This window comes from Cupressus sempervirens, chromosome 10 (genome assembly GCF_028749045.1).
Source record: "Cupressus sempervirens isolate cs-2001-9-10 chromosome 10, ASM2874904v1, whole genome shotgun sequence".
NCBI classification, from domain to species: domain Eukaryota; kingdom Viridiplantae; phylum Streptophyta; class Pinopsida; order Cupressales; family Cupressaceae; genus Cupressus; species Cupressus sempervirens.
Window position 1 is genome coordinate 883339762 of NC_143127.1, and position 24506 is coordinate 883364267.

The 24506-nt window shown below is 34.2% G+C and overlaps 1 pseudogene; it reads right to left on the reverse strand.

Annotated features, from left to right (window-relative positions):
- Nucleotides 1-16370: 16370 nt before the first annotated feature.
- The window catches only part of LOC149536814 (uncharacterized), a 94153-nt pseudogene continuing 86017 nt past the window's right edge, over nt 16371-24506 (reverse strand).

A 24506-nucleotide genomic window follows, 5' to 3' on the forward strand; every position in this document is an offset into this window, starting at 1 on the left:
AAGCCAATATGATTGATGAAGAGGATTTGAAAAGAAAGGATAAACTATCTTTAACAGTTGGCATTCTTGGAACTAGATGTTTTTCATCTATGTTGCCATCGATGCCGAAGGGGGAGATTTTTGGAAACACAAATTCTGATGATATTCCTATGGGGAAGTATTGTAGAAACATGAATAAATCATTATCATGATGATATGTTACATTCATGACTATGTTTGTCATTGATGTCAACATAGCAGTTTTTTGTGGTATCTGATAGAAGAACAACAATAAAGATCAAGTTGATACAGACAGATAGTTGAGTAATTTCACTAGGGAGGTTAAAGGGAGATACTAATATATGTCTAATATATATATTTAACCTCAAGTGCAAAATATATTAAGTCTAAAAGAAGTTACACTAGTTTTGGTGAAGACTATTTAGAGATAGAGTTTATAGAAGCATGTTTTGTTAAACTTGTTATATCTCTTAGTAGAGTTGTTATTTTGAGAAGCAAGGTTAAAGGTGTGTAGAAGACATATAGGAGATGACATGGCTAAGCTTTCACATCATAATATTACACATTTATAAAGTTATTCAAGTTACAAGGTGAGAGATTGATGTTATCACTAAGTAAAACATGTTCTTAACAAGGTCCTATAATAACTAATTGAGAAGGTGTAATAGATGACTCAAGGGAATTGTTTTATGGACTTAGTATAAAGGAAGGACATTTTCCTTTATTATGTATGAATGATTACATGAAGCACAAAGAGAAGAAAAGAGGAGAAAAGATATGAACACTAAGTAATTGCAAAGATAAAAAGAGCAAAGAAAGGTTGGAGAAAACTTCATTGTCGAGGTTTTATCTTGTGATCTAAGGTTTTATATTTGGATCCAAGTTTTGTGACCTGGCCTACAAGGTTTGATACTAATTGGTCCAATTGATAGGATAGAGGAAAGAGGATAAAGCATAGTATGAACAATTATGCTACAAGGAATAGTTGAAAGATCAACTAGATAGTGAAGTTTAGTGGTTGTGCCCCAGAAGTTGTTTGGATATTTATCTTTCATCTTCTTAGATGATGGCTGAGAAGAAGTGGCTTGTGTGATCAAATATTTTGATGGAGTGGCTTCTTCATATATTCTCTTCTTTCTATCAATGGTCTCCTCAAGCCATGACTTAGTAGAGAGTATATTGATAGCAGACTATGAGACAGTAAGATCGAACAACTTCCTAGGTACTAGGGGAGTTTTCTTGCTCTGGGAAGAATCAAGAAAGGAATTGACCTTAGTCACTAAGAGGGCCAAGGTATCCTCTTGCTGAGATGTGTCTTGTCCATCCATAGAGTTCGTGTCACCATGTAGGTTGATGACTTGAACATGGGAGGTAGGCTTGGCCACTGACTTCTCTTGTTATCCCTCATTCTCATTCTGCTTGTCCCATTCCTTCTCTCTAACTTTTCCAGTATTAGGAAGAGATCCACCTTTACAAGTACAAGTGATTAGGACATTTTTTTTGGAGACTAGTCTCCTCCTTACCCAATAGAATGAGTTGGTCTTGTAGAAGTTGAAGTAGTGGTTGTTGTAGCTGACTGGAAAGCTTTAGAAGACACTCCACCTATAGAGCTAGTGCTCCCTATCCTCTTCTTCCTTGCTTGAGTCCACTCTACCCATTTTTATATTATTTTGATTATTCCATGCATGAGGACCTCTATGATGTCTAGGATAGGATCTGCAGGTGGGGTAGATACAATGGGAGTTCCTTTGATCTTCTCATAAGATGAGGGAAACATATAGGTTCCATCATCTATAAGGTCAAAAACATCAACATAATCATTATATAGCTTAATTTAATCAATAGTTAATCAGGACCAAAACCTCTCGCGAGTTTGGTATTCATTAAGACACCTAACCTAGTAATCTTCGATATCCAAAATGTATCCATAGGCATATCCCAACTTTAATTGGTCCCTTATTAAGTTCACTAGATTATATTGAGGCCTAATTACCTTATAATTAACCAATTTTATTTTGGTCTCAAAACCCTTCACTAGATTTTGAGCATCAGATCTAGAAGCACAGGAATAGGGTCCTACAACTATGGGGAAGGAAATACTAGCTATTTTCTTCACATTTGAACACAAGGTGTTCACTTAAAATAATTTTTTGACATAATTCAACTAGAACCACCTTGTCTTCTGGGTACCTAGTTAGTCTCTTGAAAAAACCATCAAAGGCACCTATTCACAGGTAAGAGAAGCTCTGAAATTGGATTAATGAGCATCCAAAGTGACTGATAGTCAAAATTGCCTTTGGTGAAAATCTCCTCCTAGGGCATCATTGCAATTCCCAAAAATGCCTCATTATGAAGGCATCATTTACTACTACATACTCCTCGAAGCTTCTTTGTAGTTGTAGATGGGGGTAGAACTCATATACCTTCATACTCTAATCATAATTCTGGATGCTAGGAAGGCTAGGCCATAAGTGGTGAGTAGCCAAAGCATAAATTAAATAGGAGGACATGTAAAAGTGTTTAAATCCTTTGGTCAAATTCATCCATGAGGTGAGCTCATCATAGATAATTTGTGCCTAGTCAATTTTCATACCTTTAGTATAGATAGCTTGCACTAGGAAGAAATATTGCTCGGTGAACTCAAGAATCTCCTTTTTCCCCTTCATTATAAGTAGAAGAGGGGGGATATTTATATCTCCCTCTTCAAATTAGTGCCAAACAGAGTCTTGGGCATTTTTCTCTTCTTTGAGCGAGGATTCTCAAACCATGTCTTTCATTTTGTTGGTCTTCTTTTTGTTAAAAATTGACATGGAAGAGCCAAAGTCAATATCACAATACTCTTCTTTTACAGGGATGTCGAACATAAACTATATTAGAGCTTTGTTGATTGAAATGAGGATGGATTGATCAAGGAACAAAATTTTCTTTTTCCTTGGGTTGTATCTCTCGATACATTTCCTTACAAGCTTTGGTGCAAGTATTTCCATTAGAAAACCAACTACTTTTACCAATCCACCCTCTTTTAGCTTTTGAGTGATTAGCTGAATAGGCTAAGAATTCAGTCTTCTATGGAGATCACCCAAGTCATAAAATTTGAATGATGTGTCTATTAACTCTTTTATTTCACTCTCCAGGCCTAATTACTTATCATAACCCATATCTTTGATTTCTATTTACTATGTTGCACTAGATGTAGTTCTCGATAAATAGACATTTTAAAATACTTTGGGAAACAAATTTCAAGAAATTCTAATGAAATAGATTAGAAATTTGAATGTTCACACCACACAAATGAAATCATGTTTGGACAATGATAATAATGACATGATTTGCATTTAATTCCATAATCAACAACTTTTTTAACTTTCCATTTTTTTGCACCTAGAAACTCATAACCCCGGAAACCTTATCACTTTACTTAAAGTAAACTCACATTACTAAAATCACTTACTAAAACAAGCACTTTAGTTCTATGAAAAGTGCCTTATTTTGCTTCAGAATCTGGATCATAGATATATTCGATGACTTAATATGTGTAGGGGAGAGAGAGAGAAACTCAACTTTTCCACAAACCCACTTTCCTTAGGTTATGAATTGCAGCATGGGGGCTAATTCTTTAATAGCTTATGCATTTCATTCTTGCACTTTCTAACCTAAGTATTTAACACTTTCTTTGCATTATGTCGAGGTTGCATCTTCACCATTAATTTTTTTGAAAGCATATTTTAAGCATTGTGGAAGAATATTTGCACTTTAAAGTCACCTATTCCTCTATTTTTAAAGCCTCCAAAAATGTTAGTTTTTGGCAACTCTATTGGGGAGGAAATAATATATCAATAGTTTTCTAAGTAAGTCTATTTGTGGCTTTCCTAGATAAGTTAGAATTTATCTCTATGGCACTCAACTTGTTGAGTCATGCATATTAGCTAGTAAGGAGAAATGGTGTTACATTATGAAAGAAAAATTCTCGTAGTGCAACCTAACCTCAACTTCTAGGAAGAAAAAGAAGACATAATAAACTAGTTGAATACCCTTGCTCTTAAAATTTGAAAGTCCCTTGACCAATATAGAATAGTAATCTTTTCTCTTGAGAGAAAAGAGACCAATGTTGAATATTAGGAGGGAGTATTATGGGAAAGAAGATTAAGAGAATCATGCCCATTATGAACTAAGAAATTTCACCTTGGATCCTAAATATGCCCAAACTGTTTGTGGCAAGGTGCAAGTTGACCTAGTGTTCAAAGAATTATAGAAAGCTGATTTCTCAATATTGAAAGATCCTATACAAAGAGGAAGAGCTTTCTCATGGGATCTAGTGTTTCAGGGTATCTATGGAGCTCTTTTTCTACCACCTTGTCCTATTTCCCAAATATGTAGTCAATCCTCTTCTCCTCCTATTTTCCATACTCAGCTCTTGTCATTGTTTAATGCCTTCACTCTTCATGGAGTATTTGCTCCTACTGATGTCACTTTTCAACCCATACTAGTGATTCTTCCTACTTTAATGGTTGTGCCTTGAGGTAATGCTATTGGCCCTCTTTGGCTTGTTTCCAATAATGACCTACCTAGAGATTCCTAACAGAATTTTCCCTAATTTAATAGTGATGGAAAGGTCTCTACTAATGAGAACATCATGACTATCTTTGTTGTATGCAATATTATTTTTCTTGTTCATTAAGATGTCATAGTGAGGATACTTCTGGAAATCTTGGTTGATAATGTAGTTGAGTGGTTTCAACATCTCCTATTGGGATGTATCACAACCTAGGATGACATGCATAATTGATTTGAAGCATGCTACAAGAGTACATACGATGAACACACTATATTGACTCAACTCACCCAAATAAAGAAAGATCCCAATGTTCCTATGAGAGACTTTATTTCAAAGTTCAACAAGTTGGTCAATAGGATCACTGCTATAACTAGACCTAAAAAAAAATCAAAAAATGTTCTTCATTAGCTCCTTGCTCCCTGATATCAATTTTTAAATTAGATGAGTGCATGTAGCTAATCTCTAGGCTTCTCCTACCCTAGCAATAGAGTTGGAAGATGATCTCATATCAGCGAGGAAATGGAAAAGAGAGATTCAACGTGGAGCCCCAATAAACTCTATCACCAGTACAACTAATAATATTGAAACAATGCTTCATAAGCTATCAAATGAAATGATTTCCATGAAAAGTAAAATGGGGAAGAGTGTTCCCCCATTCTAGTAACCATATCAAGACATTCCCCAAAGGAAACATGAAGGCAAACTATTGCAACTGCCATCTTCTTAGCAAAAGCTATTGAGACACCTCCTAAGATGCAAAATATATGCACATTTCACCTAAGAGAAAATAATGATAGTGATTCCTTCCCAAAACTGAATAGATACAACAATATTTCTACTAGTAATAAGCTAATCATTGAGTGCCCTGAAAGTAAAGATGATTCCACTCTTGATGGTGAATCTACTACCTTTTTCTTGGTGTATGAATCTAATTCAGAGGTTTGAGGTGACTAATTTTCAACCTTGGATGGAATATATATGACCATGGAAATAAGAATTTAGAGAGAGAAGAACCTGATCAACTCTATTCCTACCCAGAACACAGCCACTGGCCCTTCGCTAGTTGTGGTTGGAGCATCCACTTCCTCATCTTGGAGGAAAGAGAAGACAAAGTTCAAGCCAAATGGTAAGCCTCACTCCTCATTTAACACAATACAATATTGTAAAGATGGTTGTATCTACGTGTCTTCCCCTCAATTATCTCAAAACCCACCCTTCTGAGTTACATAAGTTAGTAGACTATTGTAAAGGTGATGCCAATGCTAAAATTTAGCCTAATGTCAATTCTACCATTAGCAATGACCAACCCCAATTGAATAGTTTCTCAATAGATGATGAAGAGACTTTCTTTTATTTTATCTTAAAAAAGGAAGAAGCATCAGTCTTGGCTACCTCTCCTAGTTAGAAACCCAATCTATTTTATGTATCTTTATATGTAAATGGTCATAAGCTTAGTAACTGCATAATCGATTCTAGAGTCTTTGATAATGTCATGCACTATTCTATTGCCCATGCCTTAGGATTGAACTTGAACAAGGAATTTTTATGCTTCTATTCCATGGATGAAAAATAGGTCCTCCTCTTAGGATAAGTGAATGATGCTCAAGTAGCATTAGTTGCACACCCTATAAAGAGAATGAAGTTGACTATCTAGATAGCTGATATTTTGGCTACCTACAACATGATTTTAAGTATAAGATTTTGTAGGGACATGGGAGGGGAAATTAAGATGGATTGGTCTCATGCCATAATCCTTGTGTTTAATAAGAAGATCAAGTTAGAACCTAAGGAAAAGGCCAAATTCACTATGTTGAAGTCTGATGATCCTAAGGCACAAATCCTATACCAAGAGATGAAATTTGGAAATTACATGTTGTTCTCTACTTCCTAAAAATTAAAGAAGCAATAAAATCCTTCTAATGACAAGGAGACTTGGATCCTTGAGTTTAATGGCAGTTGTGCTACTGCTAGATCCAGAGCTGGTGTGGTGCTTGTTTCCCTAGATGAAGATGTAACATAGCTTGCATACAAGACACAATTCAAGAACACCAAAAATTCAACATAGTACAAAGCATTGTTGTTAGGTATCTCTATTGCAAATGAGAGAGGGTTAAAATCCTAAGAGAACAAGGAGATGTAGAGTTCATAGTGAAGCTAGTTCGAGTGTAGTACACTATAAAAAATGTAAGACTTTGGAATTATAGAAATAGGGTCTAGGATGAGATTGAGGACCTAGATGCCTTCTCAATACAAGTTGTTCCAAGAGAACCAAATTAAAGGGAAGATTTGTTAGGTACCTCATCCTCACTTATACTTTTGCATCCAAATTTATTATATAATCAGTACAAAGTTGAAGTCTTATTCAAGTCCAATGTTCCTGAAAATGTTGAAACATGGAAAGTCTTCAAATGTGATAAGCAGGTCCAGTCTTCCCTAGAAGGGCATGAACCTTTCAACAATCAGTATTTCAAAGGAAGAAAATATGCCTACAAAGATGTCTCCCCTAACAACAAGAAAGAGTTGGAGTTGAGAAACTCAAAGCTAATAAGATTTTTGGAATCTCATTTCCCTTGAAAAACTGTTTGATAGGCACAATGCATTTATCAGAAGGTATAGGGGTAGGAAAGGTGCGACTTCTAGAGAATTTAAAGGAATGAAAATTGACATTGAATATAAACCTAAAATGGTTAATATTGCTAGCAATTGCTCAAATGAAGAAAGGGCTAAGGCTAAGGGACTGTTGTTAGAATACCAAGACATATTTTCTTAGGGATATGAGGACCCAAAGATCTTTAGAAATGGTGGATTCAAGCACAAAATCCCCCTCAACTATGAAGTCACTCCCTTTAGATAGAAGTATCATAATTGCAACCTTATGGTCTCAGATGCCATCTTTAGAGAAGTTCACAATATGTTGGAAGAAAGAATCATAAACCCCATACACCATTCGACATGGATAGCCAATATTGTCCCTGTTTGGAAAAAGAATGGGGAGATTAGAATTTGTGTGGATTTCAAAAATTTGAATCAAGCATCTCTGAAGGACAACTATGCCTTTCCTAACATGGATCATCTACTGCAAACATTGGCTAGCTCCAAAATGATGCCCATGTTAGATGGATTTTCAAGTTTCAAACAAATTGAGGTAGACCTAGTAGATTATTTCAAGTCAATATTCACCACCCCTTGGGGAAAGTTTTCATATAATAGGATTCGCTTTGGGCTCATTAATCACTTACCAAAACAAGCACTTTAGTTATGCACAAAATGCATTATTTCGCTTTTGAATCTAAATCATAGATATATTCAATGACTTTACCTATGTAGGAAAGAGAGAGAGAAACTCAAATTTTGCATAGTCCCACTATCATTAGATTCAGAATCATAGTCTGGGGGCTAATTCTTTAATATATTTCCCAATTCATTCTTTCACTTTCCACCCTAAGAATTTAAAACTTACTTTCCATTATGTCAGGGTTGCATCATCACCATTGACTTTTTTGATAGTATCTTTTAAGCATTTTGGGAGAATTTTCACACTTTAAAGTCACTTGTCCTTCCATTTTCAAAGCTTCTAGGAAAGTGGCATTTTTAATTACCTGGGGATGGAAAACCCCTCTCTAAGCAACAATTTTTTGGGATGAAGTAAAACTAACAACACTTTACCCTTTAATCTCAAACTGATGGCTACAAGGTTAAATCTCAAGCATACCTTACTGATTATGAGCCCAAAATAGTTCATTCAACATTATGCCCATACTATTTGTGCATAACAACTTATCTTTGACATAAGTCATCATAGGTTTGGAAGCAGAACAAAACACCTTCACTTCCATTAGTGTGTAATAGAAAACCTGTAGACTTGCTCTTCCTCATGAAAGTAGATTTTAACTCTGTAATTTGAATGGAATTATTCTTGGCTTTGATTTGTAGCTTCATGGGTTTTTTTTATCATGACATAATCATGTACACAACTTTTTGATCATTGACATGACTTTGCTCTTCAAGAACACACTTGATGAAGTTCTGTAAAGGGGAAAACTAGCTCAATTGCTTGGAATGTGCAGGAAATGGAATACTATGACAAGATTGCAGATATTGAAACATAGAAGAATTCTCATCAAGAAGATTGTCAACCACATTCTAACCACACCTTAGTAACCTAGACTCTGAACACATTAGAAAAACATAAAACCCACATGGAAAAATTAGGTAAAGGTAATGCAAGGAAGACCCAAAAAACATAAGAAGTGAGATACTTGAGAAAGATGAGAAGTAAGATACTAAAGGATACTTAGACATCAAATTTGGATAGAGACTCATTTAAATACCAGTCACTTGAACTTGACAAGACAATAACTAAAATTTTGCAACCATATTCACAAGAACATGACATCCAAATTTTCCTTAAAGTGGGACACACACGTGATGGTCTTCAGGTTTATGGCTTTAGAATTGTCACTATCTATTTAGATTCTATAAAACAACAAGTTCTTGCACAATCTAGAGATACATGGGTGATTTAATCATTGGAGCAACTAGTTGAGATGCACTGTATTCAAATTGGAGGAAATAATTGATAAAAAAAAATATAATAAAGAGAAAACTTGAAAACTTGAATGTTGAAATTAAAGCTATCGAGGATCAAACACTTATGCCAGACTTACAACACAATGTGAAGTTTATTTTAGACATGGTAGAGGTAGATATTCAAAAGTTTGATAATAATTTAAGGCACGAGAGAGTGTTAGTCTCAGAATGGTTTTGAAATTTGAGTGCCAACACACTTAACCACTTTCTACATTGAAGACAAGCAGCCTTCAGGTGCCAAGTATCCTTTAGGTGCTGAGTGAAGATCAAGTGCCAAGTGACTTTAGGTGCCGAGCATGATACAAGAGCCGAGTGATATTTAAGTGTCGAGTCACAGATGATGCCGAGCAAAATAGAAATGCAACAGAAGTCAAGCGAGATAGTTTTGTTACTGAAATGTCCCTTTCCTGATTTTTGAATGATATTTCAAGCCTCTAATAAAATCTTTAAGATCAAACAACCAATCTTTCAAAGATCCACCAATTTCTCAATAAACCCCAAATCGGGTATGCCGAAAATAGTGCCAAAAACTTCATAGCTTCACATATTATTAGTAAATCTGAAAGTGGAAATTTTTATAGAAATTTCAGCAGCATAACAGCCTACAAAATGAAAATTTCAGATCTGTATAACATTTACACAACAGCTCCCAAACGGAGGATAAAAACAATGCTCATCAGGCTCCTGAAAACAACATAGAATAGCCCGGAAACACCACAAAAATACTAATAATCTATCAAAGAAGTATAATCAAAACCAAATAAATATACTCAGATCTATTTTAACATCTAAAAGTCTTAAATACAGCAGCAACCCAAACTGATATGAAATAGTCAACCGAAAATACCAAACTCTTACAAAAAAACACACCCGAAAAACCACAAATCTGCACTGTTCAGGACAAAGGCAAACTCTGCATGAGCATGCACATAGAATGGCTTCAAACTCCCATCCTTAGCCTTTCTGGAAACTTGCAAACTCCCATTCTTGGGTCTCCTTCTCCACAGGTTTGGCAGCCTCTGAAGAATAACAAAGAAATGAGCAAAAATCAAGTTTTGGAATGAGCCCAAAATGACTCCAAACCCCTTAAAAGAGGGCATAACCCTAACTCACATCCAAGAGGGGTTAATAAAACATATTTTAATAATAATTTTCATTTATTAGTCCATTAGCTTCCAAAGATTATCCCCTTTTTTTGAAACTTCACCTTTTTGGGCTTGCCTGCCTTAGTTAAGATTATTATTTTTAATTATTTGAAAAGGGGACATGAAAAGTCCTCCCCTTCCAAATATTGCTTGTCCTCAAGCAATGGTTGAACAATAAACCAATCAATCCACCTAGATCCCAAATGCAGTCATGAACTATACTATTGTTAATTAACATAAGCTCCTGTAATATCCTCTGCAATATAACCAAGAGGAATCCATAATCCGACTAACAATTACAGCTCAACCAAACTCCAAAATCACAACTTCCACAATCAGAAACCCACGAGACACAAACTCTTAGAACATCAAAACTCAAGTAAAGTGGACAAATCAAATTGCCAACATAGTAAATACCATCAACGCATCCCACTGGCCTATACGGAATGTACAATCCAACTCTACAACAATGGTGAATGCTCCCAAATGAAACTATGCCAAGTATGGAGAATCCACACACTATACAACTCCTACAATCAATACAACTCTATAGATCACTGAACAGTGTCTCATAACCATAACTCCCATGCACCCCTGATTATGAAAAGCCATCAAAAGATAAACAGCAAGAAATGGAACCCAAACCAAATTGTCTTTCCATCAACTCCTCAACACAAGGATCAAATGCTAACTGATGTACATACCCTAAAATATAATGTTGATAAAAAAAACCAACCTTAATCAATAGCTCACCATGAACAAATGATACAACCCACTGTGTCTGATCACCAGGTAAGTCAAGAGATGTCATAGCCAAAGGAGTAGAATTAATAACAACACCCACTGAAGCATCACTCCAAAACTCCTTCTTTAAGTCATGTATTATCAAGCTGTCAACTATAGAACCTATCGCCATGTCGTGCCCATCACAACTCTCATCCTGAGGCACCAAACTATCCCATAACTAATGATAAGCACTAGGAACCAAAATACATCTCTGTATCATCATCTCATCAACATGGTCATCAAAGGTGAATTGATGAGCATACCTCACAATGTAATGTTGATAGAATGTGCCAATCTCAGTCAGTAGCTCAAACTGCAATCTAGATGTAGATAACTACAATCGATCACTAACCAGGTTGGAATTGACTACTACCTCTGAAGACATCACCAAGGGAGTAGTATTACTAGCAGGAACCATGCCAACTATCAGCTCACCAACATCACACATGGTCTTTGATAAAACATCTCTAGTCTTTGTGCCATTAGTACTAGAGGTCACCACCATGTCAGGCATACCACAACAATTTTCTGTAGCACCCAACTCAACTGAACTTGACTCTAGTGGGGACGAACCTGATATGCTAATGTTAGTATCAAGGATGGATGCATCCCCATCTTCACTGTCTTTGACAATCTTGACCATGGACATCCTCAGATCACCAGACACCATAGCTTGTGACTGTATAGAATTTGGTAAAGACTGTAGTTGCTCTAACTCCATGGTCACCTTAGCCAAATGAAACTATGACTCCTTGAAAGTCAACTGTGTACTCTTAAGAATCTCAAAAGTCACCTCAAGTTGCTAAGTAAGCTCACTCACCTCATCTTCCTTGGCCAATAATGCATCATATGCTATACTCCCCCACTCCATAAGATAATCTCTGTCAGTTAGCTGCATATAATTCTGTCTCAAAATCTGAATAGCCTCCCATAAAGAGTGGATCTCTATCAAGGAAAGATAACTACCTTCCTGCTCATCACTAGTAGGAGAACCCCATCCATAAATTGCTAACAACTAACGAGTAGCATTGAAATTTTGGCAAGTGATAGCAATGTCTCGCTCACTAACTCTCAACTGATTAGACACATGATGGCACTATCTAGACTATCTCCTACAAACCTCCTTTGATGCACTATCTAAAGGAATATCCTCAAAGTTACTAGTCTCTAGAGTATTACCATCCATATCCTGTGAATCAAATCCAAAGCTCATATCAACATACGGAGTATCAAAAACTATAGCACTATTGTCCAACTCCTTTGTACCAAAAGAAATTACCAAGAAAACTAAGTCTTCAAAACTGCCCACTGCATCCTCTTGGATGTCATCAATGCCAATATGATCTTGGGACTCATTTTTACACATTGCCAAATATGAAAGATCATCAACACATTCCAGCAAGTATGGTCGACTGGATATATGAACAAAGCCCAACACTGGTGTATAAAAACTAATACCAACATCAAACAAGCTGCTAGCACAAGAAAAGGCAACACCGTGCAATCTGCTAATCAAATCCATGATAGCACCCAAAAAAACATTGCTACAAAAAAGTGTTAAAGATCTCCAATCAACTAAATCCCAAATGCCAATATAACAATCTCGAGTCCATATCTGTAAACTAGAATCAGCTGGTAACTCAAACAAACTCCTCACCTGAGTAATATGACCAATACCAACTAACTCCACATACCTTTCATGATGAGATAATGAAGTCACAATACTATCTTTGTTCACTTTCCACTGGCTGGACAAATCATGTGAAGTACTACCAGCCTCAACCTCATGTGACGAAGCATCTAACTGTGCCTGGTACTCTTTCTCATAAAAGTCATGAATGCTCAATGTCTACTCATCTCTATTAGGTATCTCACCATCATGCACAAAAACCTCCTCATAATCATCATCTAAACCCACTACCTCCTATGGTAGAGTAGAATCTGAGACCTCTACCTAGCTATAAGCTAGTTTCTCAAACTCCTCATGCAAGTTCTTGGTAATTGTGTCATCTGCCCTGTGAGAAAATCTGCCAAATAGAAATCTAGTCAACTTATCCACCTTAGCTAGGTCAGACAACATGTCATTCATCATACCATGGTGCTCAATCAACTGTTCAAACATGTCATGGCTTATTTTTCTAAGTTTATCTCGAATGTCTAAATAACCATCCTTTCTACTATTCTGACTCTGGATATCAATTGTCCAAGATCATGTCCTCTGAGACTCTGTACTATACCTATCCATTTTGGATAAAGGAGAGTGTAACCCCAATAGGTTATAACTTCTTCAAACACCAGGAACTAACATGAAAATGATTAGAAGTAGCATGCAACCATAGATTTTGACATGCAGCTGATTAGAAGCAACATGCAACCACCAAATTCACCAAGAACTAACATGAAAATGATTAGAAGTAGCATGTAACCATAGATTTTTACATGTAGCTGATTAGAAGCAACATGAAACCACCAAATTCACCAAGAACTAACATGAAAATGATGAGAAATAGCATGCAACCATAAATTATGGCATGCAAGATTTGGGTAGTTCTTAAAATTGACATGCAAACTTCTACAAACCCTCAGGTTGGCAAGATCACAGCTCTGACACCAGTGAAATGTCCCTTTTCTGATTTTTGTATGATTTTCAAGCCTCTAATCAGATCTTTAAGATCAAACAACCAATCTTTCAAAGATCCACCAATTTCTCAATAAACCCCAAATCGGGTATGCCGAAAATAGTGCCAAAAACTTCACAGCTTCACATATTATTAGTAAATCTGAAAGTGGAGATTTTTATAGAAATTTCAGAACCATAACAGCCTAAAAAATGAAATTTTCAGATCTGTATAAAATTTACACAACAGCTCCCAAACGGAGGATAAAAACAATGCTCATCGGGCTCCCGAAAACAACATAGAATAGCCCAGAAACACCACAAAAACACTAATAATCTATCAAAGAAGTATAATCACAACCAATTAAATATATTCAGCTCTATTTTAACATCTAAAAGTCTGAAATACAGCAGCAACACAAACTGATATGAAATACTCAACCGAAAATACCAAACTCTTACAAAAAAACACACCCAAAAAACCACAAATCTGCACTGTTAAGCACAAAGGCAAACTCTGCATGAGCATGCACATGGAATGGCTTCAAAATCCCATCCTTAGCCTTCTTGGAAACCTGCAAAATCCTGTTCTTGGGTCTCCTTCTCCACAGGTTTGGCAGCCTTTGAAAAATAACAAAGAAATGAGCAAAAATCAAGTTCTGGAATGAGCCCAAAATGCCTCCAAACCTCTTAAAAGAGGGCATAACCCTAGCTCACATCCAAGAGGGGTTAATAAAAAATATTTTAATAATAATTTTCATTTATTAGTCCACCAGCTTCCAAATATTATCCCCTTTTTCTGAAACTTCACCTTTTTGGGCCTGCCTGCCTTAGTAAAGATTATCATTTTTAATTATTTGAAAAGGGGACATGACAGTTACATGTGCCAAGCATCAGAAATTAGTAAGTGCTAAGTAACATAGAATGTACATATGAGTTTGTAACTTCACTAATTCAGATGTAAACCATTTTTATGGCCAACATTGAAGCATCTAGAAGGATCAAATAGATAAGATCAAATCTTTTATTTTTCCTATGCAAACTACATGAAGCCAATTAAAAAATGAAGAAGGCCTGCAACCAATAACAAAAGTGAAAGGAATGCATGGGAAATAGAGATTCAATATGGATTGTAGATCCACACCTAACCCTAAGTGTTTGAATGTCTTTATAAGGAAGATGAAATCTCATTGTATTATGAATGGATGAAGGAGTGTATGGGGAAACTATAGTGGAGTTCAAAGTGAAGAGTAAAAAGACTTAGAGGAAGAGAGCAGCAGTTAGACATTCAGTTGATCAGAACAAAGCAAGGGATATGAAAAAATATCAAATCTTAGAAGGATCAAGATCAGAGAAAGTAGATCAAGTGCCTATATTTAGCAATCAAGGATTATAAGCTATCAGGTTTATTATACCTAATACTCTCTAGCCATTGTATTAGAAAGGAAACCCTATGTTGATAGGCTAGCTTAACAACTATTTTGTAGATCCTTTGAAAAGGTGATTAAATCCTTTAATAGGGTAACACTTCATGTAAAGTGTTTGTAAATCTTTTAACCAAGTCACTATTGACACAGTGTAAAGCCTTTAACAGGGCAGGCCTTTAATAGGGCAAACCATTAGAAGTGGTCAAACATTATTGCTGCAATGATTTTGTGGGTATCATCCCCACCCTAGTTTTACCTTCTTATTCCTAGAGGGTTTTTGGGTTACCAAAATCTCAAGTGTTATGTGGTGATGCATGTTTGTTTCTCATGATTGTTTAATGTTTATATAGGCTAAAGGCTAGTACTTCTGATTCACACCCCCCCCGCTCTCAAAATCATTCTTCCCATTTGAATATTCCAACAGAGAGAGTCTATGGAAATATACTAGAAGGAGAAGGAGTGGCTTTAGAAAGAGACTGCATGAAAAAAAATTAGGTAGACAAAATATAGGATATTATGGGAGCACTGGGTAGAATGTAGGAAAGTGTTGTGGTAGGTACTTTGACATTGTAATCACTTGCAAGTGTATTTGAAAATTTACAATCCAAATATCAGGAGGACTACAAGTTGTTCAATTTTTCATGTATTGCATCTACATCTAGAGGACTAACAAATTGTTTCTCATCTTTGTCTCATTGTTGAACACAAAGTGTGCTTGAAATAAATAAGTTTAATCATCTTCCATTAGTAGAAAGATATAATAAATATGCCAAAATTAATTTTTCACTTGTTACAAATGTTCAAAGGAAAACACCATCTTACAGAGAAGGTCAAATTTTCACATTCACAATGATCTAATGACTAGGGTATTATAGATGATATAAAATGAGTTAAATGGGATGGACAAGAATATGTCTCTTCTGGTAAGTATGATGTTGATTTAAAGCTGAGAAGGACCAAGACAAAAATTCCAAGCCATACTTTATAGGATTATTGAGATCAAATATATAATTACTCTCAAGAACTACAAACATATGAATACACACTTATTAGAATGCTTCAGAGTAAAATCATATGATGAAGCTTGGGCCTTCTGATGTCAACCCATTATTTTATGATAGCCAAAAGGAAGATCATTTGGATGGATGTGGGCCTATCTTCTTGCTAGCCTATTACTATATTGGCATTTAGTGTAGATGGAAGCAAACTAACAAATCTATTTGTTAATGAAAATCTACATCCTTCTCAAATTAGTCAAATACCTTTTCACATATGGCATAGGTATTCTAGAAGATGGTTGAAATAAAATACAAAATGACAGTAAGTGTCAGGAAACACTAGAATGAACCCAACCAACTAACAAAATACCATGTTCCAATTGTGCTCACAATGGCTACAAATGTCCCTATTGAATTTTTGATACCTAACCAGTATAGATATGAAGAATAAAATTGTTGTCATATATGAAACCAATTAATAAGAAATCAATTCATGGCCTTGAAACTTGAGGATAAAAAGGGATCAACCCTCATACCATGAAGGAATTTTGCATACAATGGTGCTATATGCCGATTATACAAAAAAAGAAGAAGAATCCAAATATTCAAAAAGTGATTTTTTTAAGTAGATAAAATCATGATATCATTGTTCAAGTTTCTTAAAAATATTTACACACACTGAATTCAAATGAAGGAAATTTGAATCAATGGTAGAATGATATATATGTTTGAAAATGAAGACACTAGTATATCAATCAAGACAAGAGACCTACATGCATATTTAGAAGAAAATAGGCTTGGTTGAATGAATTCAAACTAAGTGTTGTTGTTAGCCACATTGCTACAATAGTTGGGTTTTGAGTAGCATTTAGAACAAGGAGTGCTATTCTTGGACCCAAAAAACTGATTCACTATAGATGTTTACAACAAAAATGTAAATAACATTGTTTTATATTGAAACAAAAAGTTTGTAAGTGTGCCTTGTCAAAAAATGTAATTAGTTCAAAATGAAAAAGAAATAAGCTAATTGAGGAGCAAAACTTCTCAAGGACCAAATTCAAGTTAGAACTTGTCATATGGTGGTATGGCCTTTTGGAGTACTTTTAAATGTATAAAATAGTTAGTGGATCTCTCCATTTCAAAATACTAAAAATAGTCATAAGATTTAAAAGCATGGAGTTTTATGTATACTCAAAATTTTGTGAAAATCTAATCAATAAAATTGTTTGTTGATGTTTTTTCTGAAATCCATCAAATTAGCTAATCTATTTTTTTAAAATAGTGTAAATAAACCAAACCCACTACAAAAGTGGCAAACTAATGATAAACATGGTATTGGGAGCTGAGACAGAATTTGGAAATAAAAAAATTATTGAAAATTCTCACAATTCAAGGTTTAAGTGGTACTTGGCCAGAGTTGAGAAAGAAATATGATGCTTTTCAAATGTTATGTTTTTGAAACAGAAATATGATGCTTTTAAAATGTTTAATTGGTACTTGGACAGAGTTGAGGAAGAAACAGGTAAAAGTCTAAAATGTTTGAGATCAAATAGAGGAGGAGAATTCTCTTCAAATGAGTTTGAGATGTTCTGTAATGACAAAGGAATCAAAAGACAAACATTTGCCCCTAGGACCCCTGCACAAAATGGGATTTCTAAAAGGAGAAATATGTTTATAATGGATTGTGCTAGAACACTTCTAATGGATTAGAATGTTGCTCTAAAATGCCAGAGAGAAGCTGTAAGTATTGCTGTATATACGTTGAACTATGTGTAAATCAAGAAAGGTACTAATTCAATACCTTTTGAACTATGGTATGGATACCCACCTAATGTAAAATACTTTAAGGTATTTGGAGGCAAGTGTTACATTCTTAAAGATGTTAGGAATAGAAAGCATGATGAAAAAAGTGAAGAAGGTATATTCCTTGGATACTCCATAAGAAGTAAAACTTATAAGTATTTAAATACTAATAGTAACAAAATTTTGGAAAGTGCAAATGTGAATTTTGATGAATTTATAGAAGTACATGAGATTGAACCTATGAAAGAAGCAAAATAATACAAATCATTTGTATAATTTTATGAAGGAATGCCTACTAAAGAAGATGTTGCAAATCAAGTTACAAACCAACAACAAGTTTCAATGACTATCGAGTCACATACTATGAATGTCAAGTTGTATTTAAGAATTGAGATGTACATAGTGATTCTAAAGCTGAAAGACAAAATGTAGAAAAAAGAGCAGAGCCAAGATTATCTAAATATGTCAAAAGACATCATCCTTGATCAAATCATTAGAGATAAAAATGCTAGGCCAATGACAAGAAATAGATTGAGAAGTGAATCATGTTTGCTAAGCATGAAGGAGCTCAAAATAGTAGAAGATGCATTAATAGAAGATGTGGACTAGTAAAAATCCATGGAAGAAGAGATTGAACAGATAGAGAAGAATAAAACATGGAGTCTGGTTCATAGACTAGAAGGAAAAATTGTGATTGGCACCAAGTGGGTATCCAAAAACAAGCTAGATGAAAATGGTGAAGTCACAAGAAACAAAGTGAGATTAGTTTGTAAGGGATATGCACAAGAAGAAGGAATTAACTATGGGGAGGCATTTTCTCTTGTTCCTAGATTTGAAGCAATAAGAACTCTACTTGCTTATGCTACATACAAAGGTTTCAAATTTTATTAGATGGATGTTAAATCTACATTTCTAAATGGCATACTAGAAGAGGAAGTCTACATAGAATAGTTAGAAGGATTTGTTGATGATAACAATAAGAACATGGTATGTAGACTATACAAAGCCCTATATGGATTGACGCAAGCACCAAGAGAATGGTATGAGAGACTTCATACTTATCTTATGAAGATTGGATTTGAAAGGACTGATGATAACAACAATCTATACATAAAGATAGAAAAAGGAAAATATATTTTGCTAACTGAAATATCTGTTGATGACATCATTATTAGAGGACAAGATGCTTTATGTAAGGATTTTGCAAATCAAATGAAGCAAGAATTTGAAATGTCTATGTTTGGAGAAATCAATTTTTTTTTAGGGATTGCAAGTATATCAGATGAAGTATGGTATATACATCACTTAGTCAAAGTATGTCAAAGAGATATTAAAAACTTTTGGATTAGAAGATTCCAAACATATAAGTACAACTATGGTAACAGAACACAAGTTGTCAAAGAGTGATGATTTAGTTGAGGTGAATCAAACATTATACAGGTCTATGATTGGAAAATTGCAATATGTACTACATAGCAGACCTGATATTGCATTATCTCTAGGGATAGTTGCAAGATTCTCTTCTAATCCTTAGGAGAATCACTTAATGTCTATAAAAAGGATAATGAGATATTTGAAAGGAACATAAGAGTTTTTTTTTTTATACTACAAGAGAAATGAAAAGTTTGAATTGAGAGCCTACACTAATGTCGATTGGGTTGGAAATATTGATGATAGAAAGAGCACCAATGGAGGAGCATTTTTCTTAGGCAAGAAACTAGTTACATGAAAAAGTAAGAAATAGAGTTGTACCTCACAATCTACTACTGAAGCTGAATATGTTGTTGTTGCTATAAACTACACAAACATTGTATGTATCAAATAGCTACTCAAAGGAATGAAGGAAGAAATCTGAGAACTAGTGATACTTTATTTTGATAATACAAGTGTTATCAATGTATCAAAGAATCTAGTGATGCACACAAGAGAAAACAAATTGCACTCAAGTATCATCACACAAGAGAGTTAGCTCAAGATAAAGAGATGAAGATGGAATATGTTAACTCAAAGGAGAATTTTGCTGATATCTTTGCAAAACCATTACGTAAGGATGCTTATGAGTATCTAAGAGGTAAAATAGGGGTGGTACCCCTATCATAGACTATTTAAGAAATAAAAGGAGTGCCCTGATTCAAATAAGATGATGTTCATATAGTACACTTTGATGCAGAGGGTCTTACTTTAGGAGCTACCTAAAGTAATCACAGAGCTAAAATTTTAAATCATTCACAAGTAAGGTGATAGAGGGAGAAACTACAAAAATCTTATATCTACATATTTTAAGATGACAAATTTTTGGTATATGTCTTTGGCATTGTTGTCAAAGAGGGAGAAAGCATGTATTAAACTAATCATTATTAGAAGGAGAGATTTGCTAATCAAGAAGAGAGAAAGAAGTTGAACAAGATTGATATTAGAGTGAGATCAAATAATTGTTGATGTTGTTAAAGAAGATAATGGACACATGAATGATGTAAGAAAGAGGGAGAATCCTAATCTACCTAGTAAGAGGGAGATACAAGAAAGAAAGAACTCAGAGGGAGTTCTAAGAAAGAGTTTTGTAACCTAATCAAAAGATGGAATTGCTGATAAAGGAAGAAATTTTAATAAAGTTTTCTTTTTGGTATTACCTTACCATTTTAACTCAATTAAAATGGTTTTTGGTTGAACAAGATGTTCATCACTTGATTGACTTGGTTGATTGGTTTGGTTTGCCATTAATGCCAAAGAGGTTGAAAGTTGATATATGATTGAAAAGATCAATGATAAGAGAGATTATTAAGAGGGAGATTGTTGAAGAAGACTATGTGTTTAAATCATTTTTTTGTCACTGATGTCGAACTTGCTTTTTTCTAGTAAGACAATTGCTTATAAGTTTCAAGTACTATCACTTAGTTGGTTGATGAAGATGATTTGATCAATAAGAGGTAACAATAGCACCTAGAGGAAAGGTTGAGTTATGATTATATAATGAAGTACAAAGATTAGTTAAGATAGTGATGACATGATATATTAATGATCTACTTAAGGTTACAAAATGGTTGGCTACACTTAGAAAGTTTAGAAGAACAAGTTAAACAAAGTTTGTCTACCAAGCTTGACCGAGTGGATAGTAGGTGCCAAGAAAAGTCAATGCAAGTCAAGCAGAAGCTTAGTTGGAGCCAAGCGAAAGCAAACTCTAGTGGATGCCAAGAAAAAAAATTGATGCCATGTAAAGTTTAATTGATGCTGAGCATCAACAAAGTTTAATTGATGCTGAGCATCAGTAAACTTTAGTTGATGTCAAGTGATTTTATAGTTGATACTGAGAAACACAGTATGTGCTGAGCATTAGAAGATTGATAATGCTGAGCTGCTGCATTATATTAAAGATCAAAGATTTGCCAAATTTAAGTAGATAAGTTTATTTTCTTGAAACTTGTGAACTAGGAGGGAGATAAGGTTGATGAGCTGGTGGCACATAATTTGATGTAAACCATTTTAAAGCAAATTTTAATGGATTCTAGGAGAAGTTGATGAACTGTATCCTACCTAATCCATCCAAAACCATAATTTAGATAATGGATAATGAGCCAAAAAAATCCTAATTTCCTATTTATAAGAATGTCTGGTCATGAAACAAAAGAGGTTGGTGTCATGTGAAAGAACCTAAGGAGGAGAAGGAATTAAGTGTTTTGCTTCATCAAGTCACCCAAGAGAAGAGATTACAATGGTATGTTAAGGAAGAAGGCTAAAGAAGATGAATGCCTTAAGGGTGAACAAGCTGCCAGAGCTACAAAGTATGAAGGCCAAGTAGAATTGAGGATTGAATAGAGATCTGTAATTTGCAAGAGAAGTTGTAAGTTCTATCAGATCAAAACTCTAACTGTTAATCTCTAACAATCATATTAGTCTAGGGTAAATCCTTTGGATCAAGGTTGACCTAATAGTAATTAGAAAATCCTTTAATTAGGTGGCATTCTAAGTGAATGGCCTTAAGCCCTCTAAAAAAGGCTCACTTTTAATAGGGTGATTGAAATCCCTTAATTGAGTCACATTTAACAATGTGTATTGTAACCTTTAATAAGGTTGGCCTTTCATAGGGCATCACTTTAGAAGAGTAAAAAGGAGTAGCATGTCACTGATGGTTTTTTCCAAATTGGGTTTCCACATAAATCATTGTGTCAAGTGTGTTGATGAATGTGTTGTGTTTCATGCTTTATATTTCTAAAAATTAATTTGATAGTAACATAAGTTTTAGTAATTACATAATGGATGCATCCATGGGTATGAATTTTTTATGGGTTCATTAAGCTGTGAAATTTTTTTTATGGGTTCATTAAGTTGTGAAAAATTTTATTTATACATCTGGACCTTGGATAACTGATTCACCCCCCCTCTTAGTTATTCTAAAGTAATTCCAACATCTTTAATTGATCTGCATAATTTTGCATGACAGTGACTGAATAGCCAGATTGAACCAAAAAGTCCGAAATAACACCTACACCATACCCTGCAACTACCATTGTCCTTCATGGAATAATACTAAACCATGCAACTTGCTTCAAATTTACATTAAATACCTATATGCAAAAATGAAAGTGACTTTGTCATATCTGTGCTTGAATTCAAATGTAGTGAAAATAGTAATATGAATGAACTAACATTGTATTCATGACTCTTGTGATTTTTCTTTGATAGGTTCCTTGATTAAAATTGTTTAAAAAAAAGAGTATGAATTGCAATTAGAAGAAAGCTTACGGTTTTGAAAAACACAAACATCCAAGAGTGAAGACAAAAATAGCCCTAAAGACAATAAAAGAAAAAAGTATTAGACATAAAAAAGATGGACTTGTGATGTTCAAGTAAAGATAGCCTTTTTTATACAACTTACCCAATTATTTGTAATATTTGCAACTATTATCTCCCATGTTGGTAATTTAGAAAATAATAGATGAAAAGGAGGCATTCTTTGAGTAGTCTAGATAGTGGAATTTTTAGTAGACTTTGGAGAATTCTCAATTCCATCATGAATAATAAAAAGTTTTGATTTTGATATTCTAGGATGAAATTAAGGATCATTACAAATATTTGGAACCCATATATATTGAGAGCCAAAGAAATTTGGAACCCATTACAAATATTTGGAACCTAGGGCTCCAAATGTAAGGAAATTTCCATAAACTCTAGATTGTGACATTAGTATTGGAGAAGCAAGTAATATTATCATATTACCTAGATGAAATATAGGTATTAAGAGGCCTACTATTGTAGCCCATTCTATACTAGGAAACCAGCTTGAATAACAAGAAAATATGTAACATATTGAAGTTATCTTGAGTATCTATAGTTGAATAGTGAAAATAAAGAGGTTGGACACTTTGACTAAATACCATGGGTAAAAGTGATTTAATACTATATGATGAAGACACCATTAAAATGAAAAAGGAATTGAATTAATTTAGTAAAGTGATTTTTTTGAAGTCTTACCTTGAAATTGTGGTGTTCATACAGGGCAAGGATACACCTTCAGCAACACCATATAGTGCATGGACAACAAGGATCATCCCTACTAAATGACCAAAAGCCCATGGCATGAGAAAGGTTTCCAATGACCATAAAATCCCACATACAAATCAGGACCAATAATTTACATTAGCAAATAACAATAGAATCCCACATATAAAGCCAGTGAAATCAATTAGATTAAAAAAATAGATTTGAAAATAATGATAGAATGCCACATAAAAATTTAGTTAGATGAATTAGAAAATGAATGAGTTGCATCCAATCTCATTTATTTTCTAAAGACATGCACACCCATTTAAATGAAGCAAAAGTTTTAAAGATGCATTATTTTCTCTCTTTAGATGGCAGCTATTTTTAAAAACATGTAATCTTTTATAGTAGATTGGACAAGTATTAAATAGCTTTTTCATTTCTACTAAACTACACCATGAATTAAGATTAGATAGATAGAATTCCACATGTATAAAAGTGGAATCATAGACAAAGAACCTTAATTTTTAGATAGAATTTTGCAATCAGATGTGCTATCAAGGAATGATATGATTTTAAAATGAGTACAAGATGAGTTTCACAAAGAATATATGATGTCCACATTTTATCTAAATATACCATCAAAATAGCTACTAAACTAATCTACACAAATCTAAAACTCTATCAAATTACGTTGGTTTTTGCATCATGTATATGATTTGCTAATAAAATTAGTTCAATATAACTTAAGTGTGAATATAGTATTTATAGTCAAATTTAGATAAAATAACTCAAGCATCATCACTAAGCACAAATTAATTGTGCAAGATTAAACATAGAGTACCCCTATACTGCAAGCCTCGTCAATGTGTCCATATACTAATTTATTTGTATATGAAATAGCATATGATTTTAATGTTAGTTTTTTAAGAAGCAAAGGGATTTTTGAAAAATGAAATAGACTAATAAGATCTCAAATAGTTCATAAACTGTGCAATTTTGACACATTCAAGAAGAGAATACTTACAAAATGAAGTCAAAACATGCTAGATAAGTTGAATATTGGCCCTTCCAGTTCGTTATTTGATAGTTTCTTGACAATGAAAC